The sequence below is a fragment of the Callospermophilus lateralis genome, unplaced genomic scaffold (assembly GCF_048772815.1).
Source record: "Callospermophilus lateralis isolate mCalLat2 unplaced genomic scaffold, mCalLat2.hap1 Scaffold_91, whole genome shotgun sequence".
Lineage (NCBI taxonomy): Eukaryota > Metazoa > Chordata > Mammalia > Rodentia > Sciuridae > Callospermophilus > Callospermophilus lateralis.
Genome location: NW_027517238.1, coordinates 5,855,531 through 5,871,693, shown reverse-complemented (window position 1 = coordinate 5,871,693; position 16,163 = coordinate 5,855,531). Strand labels below are relative to the sequence as shown.

General features: G+C 39.3%; 2 pseudogenes; both read right to left on the bottom strand.

Moving 5' to 3' along the window:
• The window catches only part of LOC143637798 (F-BAR and double SH3 domains protein 2-like), a 150,564-nt pseudogene that overhangs the window by 125,219 nt on the left and 9,182 nt on the right, over positions 1 to 16,163 (bottom strand).
• Positions 600 to 1,421, bottom strand: LOC143641231 (S-formylglutathione hydrolase pseudogene; annotated as a pseudogene).

Sequence of the window (16,163 nt, the reverse complement as noted above, 5' to 3'; positions counted from 1 at the left end):
GATCCTATCCAATTCATTTTTGTATCATCAAGTGCCTATCACCAAGTAAAAACTCAATTGCAGAGTTGAGTGGTTACTACACAGAAACCTAAAATATATATTATCTGGCCCTCTATAGAAAATGTTTTCCAACTTCTGTTCTATTATAAGGTATAAATAAAGGTCTAGAGTACAAGTGAAAATGGAATTACTCCTGAAATAACAGAATGTAATTATAGCTGTTGTTATCAAGAAAAATGGTCAGTAGGGTTGATAGTGGACAGAAGAAGTCACAATGGAAGAAAAACAAGTAAAAACTAAGCTCCAGAGTACTGTTGTCCAGTAGCGCTCTGAGACAATGAAAATACATCTGCACAGTCCAATATGGTAGTCACTAGCCACATGGGTTTCTGAACACTTAAACTATGGCTACTGTGACAATAAAAAGAATTTTAAAATTTATTCTTTTTTTCCGATTTTATATATTTATTCAGGAGACTCAAGTGTAGAATGAAGTTCTTTTGGCACCATGAAATCCAATGTTTCAAAATTTTTTCCTCAGCGATTCTGTTTATTATAACTTTTATAATCCTGAAGAGATTTTTCTTATCAGAAGTTTTTCATGCATTCAGGTATTTTGCATAATGATTGATTATAAAGGTTGCAATGAAGTAGTAGCTATGATCATAGCCCTCCTATTATCTACAAACAATAGAAATTTTCTTTTCTATATAGGCAGCTATGAAATTATCAGGGAGTAAATGTCCATCTAGAAGAAACTGGTCATTTTCCCTTGTTCAACTGAGAACCTGGACAGGACTTCACAAGATGGGTTGCATCATATTACTTTTCTTTATTTTGATCTGTTCCCAAATATTTACTAAATGTTTTGTGCTCCATGGACACAGCACTGGGTTGCAAACTGGAGCAAATGCTGACACAGTTTTGTATTTTCTGGGATTTTTCAAAGGACAAATTAGAGCTCCTTGACCTCCCATAAAGTGGCCAGAAATAGACATCCACTGGGGGTCCACTGAAAAACTGGTATTTATGAGTTGGGAAGCTTCTTCGTTACCTAAGAGTACATTCTGTAGTTACTTTTCCAAGAATCTTCAGTGATATTCACATAAAACCCAGGCAACAGTGCAGACACCCCAGCTCTCCACCTTCTCCTTTAGTATTACAGCTATGAGGGCTGGTATCTGGGAGCAAATGATAAGGCTGTGTTCTGAGGCAGCCTGATAATAACTAGATTTTGATTTAAAATTGTTCTGTGCAAATTAAACCAGGCAACCAATGTAGTACAGGGCATTTTCCACTTTCTGCCTTTGGTGGTAAGTAGACAGAAAATTTCATTTTGCAGTTCAGATCAACACTGTCATGTTCAAAATGTTCTGCAATACCCCAAAGCACTTGTTGCTGAAAATCTGTTTCAACGCCATTCTTCTCCTATTCAACTACTACTTGCTGTGTGTGTGTGTGTGTGTGTGTGTGTGTGTGTGTGTGTGTGTGTCTGTATGTCTGTCTGCAGCAAAGGGCACACGATCCTCTGGTAGTGATAGCTGTAGAGATGGCAGGACTGAAGAGGCAAATGCCAAGAGACAGTAGGGCCTCAAAACAGCCACCTGGCTCATCCTCACTTGGGCCTGCCCCCTCAACATAATCCCACGGCTTCACCCTCCTTGGGCCCAAAATTTATTCATTTTTAACTAATTTACATAGTCACAATGTACCTAAGGACTGCCATATTGGACATTACAGTTTCTAAGCCCTGATCATCACCTGATCCCTAGGATGGGGTGATTACTGGTGGAAACCATGGGGAGAGAGGGGGAGGAAATGAACTGCTTCTAATTTAGAAAAGTTTCTGCCACAGATGGATAAAGCATAATAAATATGGATAATGTAAAGGACAAGATTGCAGGCATATTTAAGAACTGTATAATATTAGCAGAAACTGGGCAAATGATTATTCTCCCTAAGAAAAGGGACTGTCAAAAAGGATGTAAAACAAGAGAAGCAGAAAGTCAAGTTTGAAATCTGGGGACTTCCATGCTTATTCATTAAGTGAAAAAGTATTACTAGATGAAAGAGAAGTATACCAGCTAGAGATGGCAGAGATACCAGAAAAGCCAGAACTCAAAATAAAAAAGATGAGAGCTATACAATCTAAATATGAATGAGGAAGACTTTTTGGAATAATTAATGCTTAGCTAGATGTCACGACCCCTTGCCCGCAAGGAAGACGCAACTCAGGAATCTTCTTTCAGCAGTTTATTCAGGCCCTTGATATTTCTTCTAATTCCTCCTCGGATGCCCCTCCCAGCCTTAATAAAGCATCCCAAGCCCCAATGCGAAGCTGCCACGTGGAACTTTCTCACAGGGTGCTGAGAAACCATGCACCAACTCTCCCAAACAAGGAGTTGTTTGTTCCAGACCACAGTGGAGCCAGCGCCATCTTGCAATGGCGACCATAATCTGCAGAAACGGCTCACCACAGTTCCCCCCTTCTGTTTTCTGAAAACAATACAGGCGAGAGTAGAGGTCCTATCCCACTGTGCAGAAGTGGCTGCATAGTATGGCTCAGTCCTAAGGAGGGCCCTTCCCCAGATCTGAAGCCATATCAGCTGACGCCTTTTTTCGTGGGGCGGGGCGTGGACATCAAACCCGCATGCAATAGGACATGCTCTCCTTGAGGTCCACTTCAAGGATCACTCAAGTGCAGTGCCTTGCCTCACATCCTGTATCGTGACGAAGGTGGACGAAGGGGGACAGCTGAGGCTGAACTGTGGCTGCACACAACGACAAATGAGTTGACAGCACCCTGAAAGAAAGGCACAGACTTCAAGGCGATAGAGAAGCATTAGTGTGGAAACCCACCTGCGTGCAATGGCAGCGAGACCGGCAGAGTGCAAGGGCTTTCCAACACTAAGAGAATAACGAGGAAAGACATGCCGATCCCAGTGCAATGTTATAATAACTTGGGGTGCAACGACCATGTCAAAGATTTACTGTTTAAGCTGTGCAAGCCAGACTTGAGGTGAATTGCCATTTTTTAAAGCTGCAAGAGCTTGGATGATCATAGCCTTATCGTGAGCATTGCGGGCCTTAAGGCGACAGAGAAACCACAAACAGAGAAACATACCGAAGCAACACATTGCACCAAAAATGCTTACCCCCACCCACTCTTTAAAAAAGGAAAAAGCAGAAGATATCCAATCGGTGAATTGACCCAAAGTCACGGGATCAACACGAGTGTTATTCAAGACAGCTATCTGGGTTAGTTGAGACTGAATCATGTCTTCCGCTTCCATGGACCAATTTCCAGCCAAATATTCGCCAATGATGCGGGAAGCATTCCTGGAATCATTAAATCTGACAGAGGTTATGCATAAATGTGCACGTTGGTCAACACAACCCAAAAGCACTAAGTCAGCCAATTCTTCTACCTGAGCTTGGAGTAAATCTATTCTTTGGTTGGCAGCTAAAATCCCTGACAAAATATGTTGATTAATTGTATTTTGGGATTCAAGTATGGTGGAAGTTTGTTGGACAACTTGATTAATGGTGGCAGCAGCTTGTACTTGATTGGCCATAGCCATTCCGGCCGTAACCGCTGCAGCAGCAGATATCGCCACGGCTGTCACTATAGCCGCTGTGATTCCAAAATCTCTGCAGACTCTAAGTAGCTCAACAATAGGGAATTTATCAGGATCCGCAGTGACCGGGATTGGGACAAAAGTTGGAATTTTCATAAACACTGCTACAGTCCAGGAACCATTCCAACACTCAGATAAAAGACAGGTAGTATGAGAACAATCCAGCATCCCCGATGAGGTGGCCTTAGCCAAAAGGAATAAGAAGGGGGATTGGACACAAACCATTGCAGGAGGCAATGTGGCATTATACAACAGAGAGTTGAATGAAACAGATGTAAGTCTATTACCTTGTTCACTTTCCCTAACAGTACCAGAAATATTAGCCAGCCAACTTTTGGCTCCTACCAACTGAGCCAGTGCAGAAATATCGGCTGAAGCCCCCTTTTCATTAGAAATCAGCCATTGAAACCAGGACCAACCTACTCCTGTAGAGGAGCTGGCACTATTGTTAAAGTTATAAACATACCTATTAAGAGAGGGGGAAAGGGAGAAACCTTTAGCAACTTGATGTTTCTCCCAAGAATGATCCTGACAAGGCGTAAATGTTGGGGGGAAATCAAGATTAGGGGAACAGTAAGGAGAGGCCTTGAAATAAGTGGCATTATAAATACTATTAGAAGAAGGAGGCACTGGGGTTAGTGCCTCGGAGATAATAGCCAAGGTAGTTATGTTAAGAGCAGAGCTGCTGTTTGCGGGGGTCTCTGAGCCTGATTGCTTCCCCGAAGCTACCTTGTTCAATACAGCACTGATAATGCTTCCTGAGACCTGATTGGACCGCAATGGGTCCTCCCAGTTAGTCAAATTTTTGGTCTTAAGGCTAATGCAATTAGCGTTTCTAAGGCTGAAACAAAAAACTCCTGTGAGATTAACTTGAGATTGATTAAAAATTCTCTCCATGTCCCCTCTAGGAGAGGCACAGGCAGTAGACATCTCACATGAGGTAGAAAAAAGAGTGGGGAGGACACTAGAATTACCATGAACCGGCATCGGCATTGGCCAGGCCCGTGCCACTGCCCACCACCGCATTGGTGTCGCCTGTGCCATCGGCACCAGCACCAGAGCCAGAGCACTTAGCAGAATGAAGATCCTCATCACAGGATTGTTGTGGTATCTCTTGTTGCTGGTCAGCTGATGTTGAGACTCTTCTTGTCAAGCGTTCCGGGACCCACAATGGTTCCGTACGATCCTGGGGAAAAACACATACAGATCCTCATGCCCATGTCAGCACGGGGTCGGGGCCGTTCCATTGACCCGTAAGAACATCCTTCCACTTAACATAGCCAATCACAGAGGGCTGAGGGGACACATGTCTATCGACCGCAGAGCGACCATGAATATCCAAATTCAAAAAATTAATGGTAAAGAGAGCTAAGGACAGGCGTTCTTTAGGAGTGTGTTCAGCTCCTATTCCCCCTTTCTGTTTTTGTAAAGTTTCCTTTAAAGTGCGATGAGCACGCTCAACAATGCCTTCTCCTTGAGGATTATAAGACAAACCATGAGTAAGTTGCACTCCCATAGTAGAACAAAAAGCTGTAAATTGTCTGCCAGTATAAGCAGGTCCATTATCAGTCTTAAGGGATGCAGGTGCACCCCATGCTGCCCATGCCTCTAAACAGTGAGTAATGACATTACGTGCCTTTTCTCCCGATAAAGCAGAAGCATGGATAATTCCAGAGCACGTATCAACGGAAACATGCACATATTTAAGGTTACCAAAGTCAGGTATATGTGTCACATCCATTTGCCAAACAATCAATGGCTTCAATCCCCATGGGTTTACTCCATAATTAGGGGGATGAAGAAATGTGACACAATGGGGACATTGCAATACTATCTGCCGAGCATCCGCTCTTGAAATGGAAAAACGCCTGCACAGCGTTAATGCATTAACATGGAAGTTTTGGTGAAACAACTTAGCCCCCTCTAAGGAGGAAGCCAAGCATATCAATTGACCTCTAGTGGCTAAGTCCACACAGGCATTCCCCTGGGATAACGGACCAGGAAGAGAGGTGTGAGCCCTGATGTGCATTGGATAAAAAGAAGCAGTGCGGTTAGAGATAAGCTGTTGAAGCTGAGGAAAGTAAACAGACACATTGTGGGCATCACTAATAGTTCCCACGGCCTCCAGGACTTTTAGTGCTTGTACCACATAGCTGGAGTCCGAAATAAGATTAAAAGGAAAAGAAGACTGTTTAAAAACTTCAATAACAATTTGTAGTTCTACCCATTGTGGATTTCCAGGAGCAAATTGATGCTGGATAGGGGGAGAGTCATTAATTACATAAGTTCCCATTCCAGACTTGGAACCATCAGTAAAAATGTTAACAGCCCCCTCTATATTTGGGCATGGAAAACTCTCCTCGAAACACCCCCACCGTACGGCGGCGGGTCCGGAGGATCATTTTTTTTTTTTCTTTCTGAGCTCCTGTTTATTTTTGTTTCCTTCTCCCATAGTTAGACTCCCTAGCTGCCGAGACAGTCTCCCGAGCTCCTCCTCCTCATCGTCCTCCTCTTCTGACCCACTTTTGCATGGGAGTGTGCGCAGTGTACTGAGATCTGGATACAAGCGTTTCCTCCCCCGTTTCTCGCTCTGCACATTCCCTTCCTCCTGAAATATTTCACTCCGTGCCAGAGACAATCGCCTCCTCCCCTGTTTCTCGCTTCGCACACTGCCATCCTCCTGAAATACGTCACTGCCTGCCGGAGATAATTGTTTCCTCCCCTGTTTCTCGCTCTGCACACTCCCACCCTCCTGAAATACCTCACTGCCTGCCATTTCTGATCTTTCTTCATGTAATTGCTCTAAAACTTCTTGTCCTTTAGTAAGTGCTTCCTGACATCTGCCATCTGCGAGGCAACTACGGATCATTTTCCAAAGGGGTATCACCCCACCCTCTAATATGCCCTGCTCAGAAGCAAAGTCAAGATCTGTGTCTAACTTATCCCAGCTAGGTAGAGTAAAGCTGCCCGAGAACGGAAACCACGGTGCAGCAATATCTGTCTTCTGTAAAAATCTCTGTAAAGTACTACGTTTCACTTTTAGGCCCTGGGAACGTAACAGGTTATCTAGGGCCAGGAGAAGCGGACTTGAAGATACGGCACCCATGACACAACAAAAGACACACAAAAAACAAAAGTGAAAGTAAGAGCGAAAGTACACAGTGCAACTGCAATAAGATGTAATGCTCTCTCTGGCTTTACAGAGGAGCTGCCGCTTTGATAGCGGGTCCCAATTACCTAGGACTAATCTCCGCTTTGATAGCGGGTCCCAATTACCTGGGACTAATCTCCGCTTTGATAGCGGGTCCCAATCACCTGGGACTAATCTCCGCTTTGATAGCGGGTCCCAATTATCTGGGACTGATCTCCGCTTTGATAGCGGGTCCCACTTACCTAGGACTAACCGGTGCACCACCCCTGACTGCTGAAAGTTCTGGTTCCCGGGTTTTCAGCACCACTTGTCGCGACCCCTTGCCCGCAAGGAAGACGCAACTCAGGAATCTTCTTTCAGCAGTTTATTCAGGCCCTTGATATTTCTTCTAATTCCTCCTCGGATGCCCCTCCCAGCCTTAATAAAGCATCCCAAGCCCCAATGCGAAGCTGCCACGTGGAACTTTCTCACAGGGTGCTGAGAAACCATGCACCAACTCTCCCAAACAAGGAGTTGTTTGTTCCAGACCACAGTGGAGCCAGCGCCATCTTGCAATGGCGACCATAATCTGCAGAAACGGCTCACCACAGCTAGAAAAGCCAGAAATGGGACCTGAACACCAATAATATTTTTCTCTTTATTGACTACTCCCCCCAAAAAGAGTCTGCAAAAGATACACCAAATTATCATATTTTCTAGATATTATATGTCAGATAAAGTTTTTAATTACTTTGTCCAATTATCAACTAGTCCAGACATGTTTAACTTTCAATGAGAACAAAAAACATTTGTCTAGAAATAAGCTCCCAATATTATTAAGCTTTTAAAGTCTTTCATTAGATTGACTAATGCTATCTTTTCTACTCTGATGTACTGTGCCTTATTTTTCTTCATCCAAACCACAAAGAAAATATTGTATGAACTCTTAAAAAGAAAAATATTTTACAAGATCATGTTATTCAAAAGAACATTTAAGGAACAACTATCTCATTTTCCAGCAGCCAGTTAAGTTGCTCTCTATAGATCTGATTAAACTGGTTATCTCAGGTCCACGGTTTAGCAATAGATTTTTAGTTTGAAGATTAAAAAAAAAAAAAAAAACACTAGCCTGACAACATACAGACACAGAGCAATATATATTTAGTATTTGTTCTAATCAATACTTGCTTAAGGAATAAAAAGTATGCCTTGGGGAAGCTGTGCAAATATTTATATTTCGATAGAGACATGATCATCATTTTAAGAATTATTAGAACAGGAGAGAATGTGCAATGTTTAACAAATAATTTTATACTATAATTCTCTCAGAATTCATGATATTCACTATATACTACTATATTCACTATATACTACTGCTTATTATATTATTTTTTACTAACAAGGAATGGTATGGTGGTAAGAAAACACCAGAGTGTCCAGGAAAGAACACCGAGACCTTAAGTCCTGGCTATAATATAATAACTGGATGTCACTGAGTCTCTGAGGTTGATCTGTTAAATAAGTTTAATAAATAAATTTATTAGAAAATTATTATAAAAACTAAATAAATAATGGTTTTTAAAGCAATTGTAGTATCTTATAATGCAAGGCACCTAAATGGTTGCTCCATTCTCACTCCCAAGCACTGAAGTCTCTTTTACACTCTCCTTCCCATAAACAAAACAAGAGTTATCTAAAATATACTAGAATTTCTTTTATTTATTTTGCATACTGGGGATCAAACCCATGGTACTCTACCACTAAACCATATCCCCAGCCCTTTTATTTTGATGCAGGGTCTAAATTGCCAAGACTGGCCTCAAACTTGGCAACCCTTCTGCCTCAGCCTCCTAAGTCACTGAGATTCAGGCATGTGCCACAAGGCCCAGCTAGAACTTCTGTTATTTAAAAAAATAATGTAACTTGTATACCACGCTTCAAAATGAACAAAAACACTTTCATCATCTCATGGCTCCTTATGGAAGCCAAAAGAAAAAGACAATGCTCCATTTAACAAAAAAAGAAAAAAGAAGTCCAAAGAAACAGCATCATGTACAGAATTAGTGACACCAGCCCTTCTATTAGACGTGCCAGATTTGAATTCAAGCTTTATCTAATTTCTTCATTTACGAAGTAAATGATTTATCACGTGAGGATTAAAACAAGATTGGTTATTCATTCATTTTTTCAGTATGTTCAAATGTTCACAAACATTTCTCATGCATTAAAAATATACTGAACTAGGTAGAAAGGATAAAATCTCTAATAAAACAACCAACCACTATCCTTATGGAAAGTATAGGTAAATGGGAGACAAGGTACTCATCACGTAGTCATAGATCTAATAAACTGCAACTATACTATGTGCTACAAAGATGAGATAAACCATTTTCATGGTTGGGAGGAGTAACCAGGTCAGGGAAGTGTTCTTCAGAAAACAACCCAAGGAAAGAGATCTGAAGAAGTGACTTCAGAAGACAGCAAAGGGAGGGTGTGTATATTGGGCAGGGGGGTAGGGTGAAGTGGGAGTGGGGCGGGGTGGGATGGAATGGGGTGGGGTGAGGGGAGGGGGGATGAGGGGAATGAGGGGGGTGAGGGGGGTGAGGGGGGTGAAGGGGGGGTGAGGGGGTGGGGTGGGGTTTGACAAGTTCAAGAGAAACCAGCTAAGAATATCAATACTGGGGCTTCCCCCATAAATGGTCTACCAGATTACCTACAGTGAAGCTCCAATTTGACAAATCCTACCTCAAACTAAGACAGATACCATATAAGCATATACAAGCAGAAGTAACTTGAAAGTTAACTGTATTACTGATGGCACTGGAGTTAAAAGAAGTCAATATATAGTCATATTCCTTAGAAACCTTGTATAAAAAAAGGAAGATTTAGGGAACAAAAGGAATAATTAGACAATAAAACTATTTTTGAAAAGTTAAACATTCAATAAAATAGTTGAAGAATTCTCTCAGGAATAGAGCATAATAACAAAAATGGAAAATAAGAGAGAAAATAAATTTTAAAAACCAGACCAGGAGACTCAACACATTAATAGAAGGAGTTCCAGAAAGAGAAAAACAAAGGGAAGAAGTAATCCAAGAAATCCAAGGGTATACTAAGAATAGTCCATAATTTCTAAAAACGAAAAGCAAAAAATGAAATCAGACACAAGAATCCAAGAACCAGGATGGCTCTGAGTTCTCAAGCCATATAGGAAACAGGAAAACAATGGATTATGGATTCCGACATTTGCAAAAACAGTTTTCAACCTTTAACTGTATACCCAACTATAAGCACAGAATAATGACATTTTCATAGATACAGCACCTCAAAAAAGCTTACTTTCTATACCTTTCTCAAGAAGGTACTAAGAAAAAAGAAGACATATGATACAAAAAGCTGAAGATCCAGAGAGGAGATGGCAAAAGGAGATCTCAGGACAACTTGTTAGCATCAGACAGAGGGCAACTAGTGGCGTGTAACTCCAAGACAGACATGATGAGGTATCATCACCAAGATCCCAACAATTGTCAATATAGCAGCAGAATTTAAGAACTATATGGAGAAAATAGAATAATCAATTGTTTTGGTGCCGAAGAATGCAGAAGGGGATGAAATATGTTCCAAAGCCAAGACCAAAGATCAGCTTTGCAATAGAAAAAAAAACTCTGGTACTTAAGTCTTCAATATAAAATCCTCTGCTTCTAAACTGTCCATATAATTTAAAAAAAAGATTCTAACTAGGGCATTATCACCTTAACATCTACTCAGAACAATAAGCATTTCTAAATAAGGTACAAAACTGTGGTCAATTCAGTGAGGGAAGCCAATAGAGTGATGGGTGGGAGTTTTCCAATACTGCAGATCCACAGAATTAGCCTGAGGAAGAAATAAGTTAGTCACACTACATTTTTAAGGATCTTCTGCCTCTATATTAAATCAATATTCTAAAATGTTTCATGAAATGAAAAATTAGAAGCATAATCTACCTAATGCTGATTAAAAACAAGCATGGGGACTTCAAAGGAAGTTCAAGAACACCTAACAATCTGACAGTTGGTCAGGTTCATTAATTTTCTCTTTGTTTTTGGCAGAGCACAGGTCCCACAAATAAGGTATTTTTTCCTGGTTTATTGAAGGACATCTTCTTTTGGTGTAGATTCAATTTTGAAAACATAGGGTTTGGGTTAGAGATATAGCTCGGTAGTAAAGCACTTACCTAGCATGCATGGGACCATGGGTTTGATTCCCTATACCACAAAACAAAATGGGTTGTCTGTTTGCTTAAGTGGTGCTAGGATTCAATCCAGGGCTTTCTACATTCTTGGTGCACACTCTTATCACTGAAGCTACCCTCAGACTAAGATTTTAGTTTTGCTGCTGTTTAAGCTAATATTAGCTCATTTTAAAATATGCATGGTAGGGGACACCTGTGCCATTATAAAAACTAAATGCTATCGATGAAGAATCAGTCAGTAAAGTAAAACAGAAAGTGAAAAGAAGGCACAGAAATTTATGTCCAAACTGGGTCTTTGATAGGCTGGGTTATTAGAATGAATATCCAAAAATATCTAAGAATATCCTCTTTGTCATCACAAAACCAGATGTCTGTAAGAGTCCAGATCCAGATACCTATATAGTTTTTGGGAAAGCCAAGATTGAAGTTTTACCTCGGCAAGCACATTTAGCAGCTGCTGAGAAATTCACAGTTCAAGGTGAAGCTTTCTCAAACACTGAAGAAAACACACAGACTCCAACTGGTACAAGAAAAGAGTGAAGAGGAAGAAGTTAATGAAACAAGTAAGGAAGCTAAGGATACAGAATTGGTCATGTCACAAGCAAATGTGTTAAGAGAAAATGCGGTCTGAGCCCTGGAGAATAACAGTTAAGAATATTATAAGTAAGGAAATGCTACAATAAATTAACAATGTATATATCTGAAAGCCAGAACCTTTTTCTGGTGTTTCAAAAGGGTAACTACATCTTGGTTTGAAATTTTTACTGTTTTATCATTTAAGAAGTCATGGCTTCTTGCTGGATGAAAAATAAAAACTGGCATTAAGCATATTAAATGTGACAGAGTTTAGCAACTAAATGCTGTCTATGTTTCTAACAACTTTGCTAATGTTTCTAAAGCCTTAAACGGCCTCCACTTACAAATCAACGGAACATTAGATCCCATCTTTGCCAAGAGCCATCTATGAGCCATGGGTAAACTGAGCAGTGGTGGAGCTATTAGGCAGGGAAGCCTGGTATCAGGAACTCCCAATAAGAATGCTTGATTACATGGCCCCCTGCCTAACCTACTGCTCAAGTTCTAACCCAGCTCTGGAGAGGGGAGTGACTTGCTGGAACCAGACAGCCTCTGGAAGATAGGTGCAGATTGTCAAATACCAATCAACCTGTTTACTGCAAGACCTACCACACCAAGAAAGAAGCACCAAATAAGACTCCTCCCATTAAAACCTTATCCCTGTCCTTGATATATTCCCCCTTTTTCAGTTGTCCAGTTCCAGCTCCTATCAAGACTGGAAGACCCATCAGACAATCCACTTTTTAAACTCTAACCTTTAGCTCTGTATTTCTTACTGATTATTTCAGACATTTTATTTTCCCAGGTGGCTCACATCTCCTGAGCAGGAACCTGCTTTGTCTGGGTGTAAGACACCTCAATACACCTTAAGGTTTAATGAGTTACTGTCTTCATGGTTTTCAGAGATTGGCAGAAATACTAACTGCTTTTGTGCTAATTGTTTACAAAAAAGTAATGCTTTGCTATCTTGTTTACTATTATCCTAGCATGATCCTACCCTATGTGTACCTTGTCCAGTTACCCACCAATGGCAACCACGGACCTCTGGACTACCCTGATGCTGAATACCCTTAACTGTCCATGCCCCACCTGATAGAGAATAAAGATTTCAGGTCACTCCCCACCAACTTCTTCCTCTCTCAGAAAGAAGCAGTTGGAGATATCTTGTCCATTTTTTTCCACAGAAATGGAAAGTAGAAATTGACAGAAGAAAAATGTTACAGGGGCCCATTTTGTGCTTTGAATATAGCCCTTGCTGCTCTAAAAATAAATATTCACAGCGACAAAAAAATCATTATACGGACTGAGCATCTCTAATTCAAAAATCTAAAATCTGAAACACTTCTGGTCCCAAGCATTTCAGATAAGGGATACTTAATTTGTAGATTATCAGCTTTGATCTAATGGTAGACATATACAGGATATAAGGAATCAAATGCTGTGCAAAAAATCATCTTCAGTAAATGTATTGTTTGAAACAATACATTTTCCTAAAGCAGTCATGCTAGAATGAATGAAAGGCCAATTCTCAGGTAAGTCTGAAGCACTATAATAAGATGCTAAAACATTTAACCTCTATGTCAAATACTCTTTGGGGAAAGGCACATAGAGTTCTCATCTGGATATAAAATAATTTCCTGTCTCATTATTCTAACCTATGTTCTAACCAGCAGAAGTTGCAACAGGACAAATGGCAAAAAAGGGGATTTCAGGCAATAAACAAAAAGGAAAGAAGAAATTTAAAAAATATATATATATATATTTTTTTGTTTGAGATGGATACAATACCTTTATTTTGTTTATTTATTTTTATCGAACCCAGTGCCTCACAAGTATTTGGCAAGCACTCTACCACTGAACTACAATCTCAGGCCTGGAAAGAAGAAATTTTTGCAATAAATTACTTCTTAGTCCAGTTTGACATCCTCCAACAGTCCTGCCTTTTGCTAGAGGTCTCAGGAAATGTTCCATCTTTACTTTCAAACAAGGAACTTGTAATTTCTGGATAAAGCTGATCTCTTTTCCCAGAGCCTCTGTAGTAAAAAGACTGCCTGCGCCAGTTGTAACCCCATTTTTAATTGCTGATTTCCTAAAACAAGCAATTTAACTATAGCAATATATGTGTTGAAGAGTCATTAAGAACTACCCATTTGAGAGTGCTGTGTTGAAAATATAAGAGAAAGATAGAATAATCCAATGTTTGGGTTCTTAAGAAAACAGGAAAGAAGGAGATGCAATTCAAAGTGGAGTCTGTCTGCCTGCAAGTAGAGGCAGCCTGACAGTGGGTTAAAATGGTTTTCTTCTTCTCCCCTTCCCCCTTTCCTTTACTTCTGTGAAAGTTCAAAATAAATACAGGTAGTATAGATGAGGAAAGACCAGGATATACAAATTGTAATGCAATCTTCAGTATTTTAGAGTAAAACCCAGAGTAGAAGACATCTTCATATAACCACCAGCATTTTTTGTATGTTCAACTCAAAAATCATCAAATATTAATGCATAATTTCACCTACTAAAGATAAAATCATGGCACTTGGAAAAAATCCAAGTTTTTTTAAAAACAAAAAATAGCCAAAATTCTGGTTAATAAGTAATTCAGACTTTCTTAAGCAATACACTATAAAAATATAAAAAACACACCTTTTTATAAAAATATTTTCATACTATATACTTTTTTTGTAAAACCTGTTTTAAAAAATATTTTGCAGAAAATAACAAATAACAGTACAACCTAACAAAAAATAAAACTATGCTGAAATACCAGCCTTTCTCTGATAATTCAGAAGGTACTTGAAGATTCTATCTAGCTTCAATATCTCAGGAAATAGCTCAGAAGCAGTTTCCCAGCTTAAGAATTATGTCACACTTTATATATCAATCTTATCTTTTATATATCAATAATCACTATTTAGCAAATATCTTCTATGTCTAAGGAATAATGCAATCCTTTACTGTGAATTGGCTTTAAACATTAAAAATTAATTCCAAATTACTTGAAAACAAAGGTCGGTCACCAATATTGAGCACATTCTAATGAAATAGAAAGTAGCCTTGTTAGTATTCTATACTCAATCCTATGTACACAACACCCAGCTCATGGGTTGTTTGTTTTTAACGAAACAAAATTATCACAGATATTAAAACTGTATTACCTTCATAATGTTAACTAAATATGTTTGATAGTAGTGATCCTGATGTGCATTTGCTGCTGCTAGTGTAAGAAGATAATCATTCCTTGCGTGGGTAGCTTTGGAATTACACTCAGATCGCCGGGCTTTTAACTAAAACATAATAATAAAAGGAAAAAAATCAGTGCAAACTGATACTGTATGGAAAAACAGCAATTAATGGCTCCCCACCAAGAGGAAAAATAACAATGTGGAGAAAACATTTACATGTATGTAAAAATTATACTTCACTATTAAGAAATGAAATAGTACCTGAAAACATGGGGAGAACATTTTAAACCTTTGTTATTAATACTTAACATAATTCCAAAGTTTGCTACAGAACTGAAAAATATTTTTTTGTGTTTATTGAGATGGGAAAATAAAGGTTCTAAATAAAGGTTCCTTATTTTTGAAGACATGGGTAAATCTGGAGGTTTTAGATACTAGTATTTTAAAAATCAACAATCCAAATGTGTCAGAAAAACTTCCTGTTGGTGGGGAGTCTGGCAACAAACTCTGGTCTCTAAGCTTACTTGACAGGTACTCCAGTTTGAGGGCCCCTCAGAAAAACTCACTTGCACCAGCCCAGAAGACCTGGTCTTAAGGTATTAAGTCTGAGTGAAATGATTCTACAGCGCTTCTGAAAGCCCCTGCACTTTGTCTCTTGGACTAAGAGTTAAATACACAGACTACATGAGTTGTAACACATCCAAACCTACCCCTCAAGCAGTCTTGGGAAGCAAGCTATGTCCAGTGTCCACACCTGGGTGAAAAATCCCGTCACTGGGAAGGAAAGTTCCTCACTGGGTTATTGACTTTGAAATGCTTCTCTAAAGTAGAAAAAAACCCACTTCCATTCTCAAAAGACCCCAAACTTTTAAAATATAAGGTAAGGTTTCTCAATTGTGAAATATACCTTTCAAAAACTCACCTTTACACTTGCTTTTTGTAAACTGATTCTTGATTGAAAAAGACTAAGTTTAGACCTATATAAAAATAGAAAAGAATGTTTAATAAAATTATATCATAATAAGATTACCAAATGTTATAATTACTAAAAAAAAAATTAATAACCCTTTTCCAAGACACTGTTCTAAAGTGAATTTACAAAGGTCAAAAGTGATGCTTATTTGCCTTTATTTATAAATTATATATATTTAATATTATAGGAAAATAAAAATACTGGGATTAACATATTTAAAATACCCTTAAAAATACAATTTGACCAAGAAAAAAATAAAAATATATTAGTATATTCTAATAAAAAAGAGTCATCAAACTATATGTTATTCCTAGTATCATATAATTCCACACACTTCAGTTCTTTTACAAAAGGTCAGAGAAACCCCAGGGCAACCAACCTGGGGAGACCAAGGTTCTCAGAGCTATGTGTGTCAGGTGGTACAACACCAGAA